Genomic DNA, 3,034 nt, shown 5'->3' on the forward strand with positions numbered 1-3,034 from the left:
GGTGGGGTGGTGGGGGTGCTTGGGCGGCGGGGTGCTTGGGCGGCGGCGGGTGAGATGCGTGGGAAGGAGGGAGAGGAGGGGAGAGAGGGAGAGGAGGGGAGAGAGGGAGGGGATAACCCCACAGTTTTTTTATCTGGAAAAAAATAACCCCATCTCTTTGCCATCTGCCAGCAGATGGCAAAAAATCTTTGCCGTCTGCTGGCAGATGGCAAAGAGGTGGGGCTGGTACGCCGTTACACGTTTGATGGCCACAGTTTTGCCAACCTCTTTGCCATCTGCTGGCAGATGGCAAAGATTATTTGCCATCCACTAGCAGATGGCAAAGAATTGGCTGATGGCAACCATGTTCTTTGCCGTCTGTCAGTTCTTTGCCAGCTGTTTTTTATAAGCAGATGGCAAAGACGTTCTTTGCCATCAGCTGGCAGATGGCAAAGAGCTGGCTGATGGCAAATTCCCTGTTTCCAGTAGTGGAAGGTCTCACCCTGGACTGCATCGCTATCGATGATCGTAGGAGCCATCGAGCCTGACGGCGACGACACAGAGGAACTCTCAATGAAAGCACCAATGTCGGTGTCAAAACCGGCAGATCTCGGGTAGGGGGTCCCGAACTGTGCGTCTAGGCTGGATGGTAATAGGAGACAAGGGACATGGAGTTTTACCCAGGTTCGGGCCCTCTCGATGAAGGTAAAACCCTACGTCCTGCTTGATTAATATTGATGATATGGGTAGTATAAGAGTAGATCTACCACGAGATCGAGGAGGCTAAACCCTAGAAGCTAGCCTATGGTATGATTGTTGATGTGTATGTTGTCCTACTGACTAAAACCCTCCGGTTTATATAGACACCGGATAGGGTTAGGGTTACATAGAGTCGGTTACAATGGTAGGATATCTGCATATTCGTATCGCCAAGCTTGCCTTCCACGCCAAGGAAAGTCCCTCCCGGACACGGGACGAAGTCTTCACTCTTGTATCTTCATAGTCCAGGAGTCCGGCTGAAGGTATAGTCCGGCCACCCAGACACCCCCTAATCCAGGACTCCCTCACTAAGCTTGAGTATGACCAAGGCACCCCAAGGTAATATTCAAGGACATCCAAGAGCCTAAGCTTGGGGATGCCCCGGATGGCATCCCCTCTTTCGTCTTCGTTCATCGGTAACTTTACTTGGAGCTATATTTTTATTTACCACATGATATGTGTTTTGCTTGGAGCATCAATTTATTTTGTTAGGATTTTCTTGCTGTTATTTAGGACAATTTTTTGCATCTTTCGTTTCAATAAAATTGGCATTGATAGCCTTTACTATGCCTATTTTACAAGTATACATGTTGCTGTTTGAAAACAGAAAGTTTACCGCTGTTGCAATAATTCCCTAGAAAAGTCAGAATGTGATAAAATGTTGAAACCTTTTGAGTTTTAAGCTCTGATAAATTTACTACAGTGGGAATTTTCTTTCATAATTTTTGGATCTAGGGAAGTATGGATGTTGCAGCATTCTTTACAGACTATCCTGTTTAGGCAGATTGCTGTTATGTTTGCATTGTTTGCATATGTTTGCTTCTTTAATGATTCTATTTGAGGATAGGACTATTAAATATGCAGAGGCATTTAGTATTCGATGTTGAATAATAGTTTTAGTAATTTTCTACAGTAGAGTATGATAAGGTTTTTGCAGTGGTTTATACTAACTTATCTCACGAGTCCTTGTTGAGTTTTGTGTGGATGAAGCTTTTGAGATTTAGGGGGACGGTGATATGAGAGGAATTAAGGAGACAAAAAAGCTCAAGCTTGGGGATGCCCAAGGCACCCCAAGATAATATTTCAAGAAGTCTCAAGCATCTAAGCTTGGGGATGGCTCGGTTGGCATCCCACCTTTCTTCTTCAACAACTATCGGTTAGTATCGGTTGATCCTAAGTTTTTGCTTCTTCACATGATGTTTTTCTTAGATGTCATTTTATTTTGCTTTGCTTTCTGTTTGAATAGAGTACCAAGATCTGAAATTATTAAATGTTAGAGAGTCTTCATATAGTTGCATAATTATTCGACTACTCATTGATCTTCACTTATATCATTCGGAGTAGTTTGTCGTTTGCTCTAGTGCTTCACTTATATCCTTTTAGAGCACGGTGGTGGTTTTATTTTATAGAAATAGATGAACTCTCATGCTTCAACTAGATTATTTTGAGAGTCTTAAATAGCATGGTAACTTGCTAAAAATCCTAATATGCTAGGTATTCAAGAATAATAAAAATCTCTTATGAGTGTGTTGAATACTATGAGAAGTTTGATACTTGATAATTGTTTTGAGATATGAGGATGGTAATATTAGAGTCATGCTAGTTGAGTAGTTGTGAATTTGAGAAATACTTGTGTTGAAGTTTGTGATTCCCGTAGCATGCACGTATGGTGAACCGTTATGTGATGAAGTCAGAGCATGATTTATTTATTGATTGCCTTCCTTATGAGTGGCGGTCGGGGACGAGCGATGGTCTTTTCCTACCAATCTATCCCCCTAGGAGCATGCGCGTAGTACTTTGTTTTGATAACTAATAGATTTTTGCAATAAGTATGTGAGTTCTTTATGACTAATGTTGAGTCCATGGATTATACGCACTCTCACCCTTCCACCATTGCTAGCCTCTCTAATACCGCGCAACTTTCGCCGGTACCATAAACCCACCATACACCTTCCTCAAAACAGCCACCATACCTACCTATTATGGCATTTCCATAGCCATTCCGAGATATATTACCATGCAACTTTCCACCGTTCCATTTATTATGACACACTTCATCATTGTCATATTGCTTAGCATGATCATGTAGTTGACATCGTATTTGTGGCAAAGCCACCATTGATAATTCTTTCATACATGTCACTCATGCATCATTGCACATCTCGGTACACCGCCGGAGGCATTCATATAGAGTCATATCTTATTCTAAGTATCGAGTTGTAATTCTTGAGTTGTAAGTAAATAAAAGTGTGATGATCATCATTATTAGAGCATTGTACCAGTGAGGAAAGGATGA

This window comes from Triticum dicoccoides, chromosome 7A, assembly GCF_002162155.2.
Source record: "Triticum dicoccoides isolate Atlit2015 ecotype Zavitan chromosome 7A, WEW_v2.0, whole genome shotgun sequence".
Classification (NCBI taxonomy): domain Eukaryota; kingdom Viridiplantae; phylum Streptophyta; class Magnoliopsida; order Poales; family Poaceae; genus Triticum; species Triticum dicoccoides.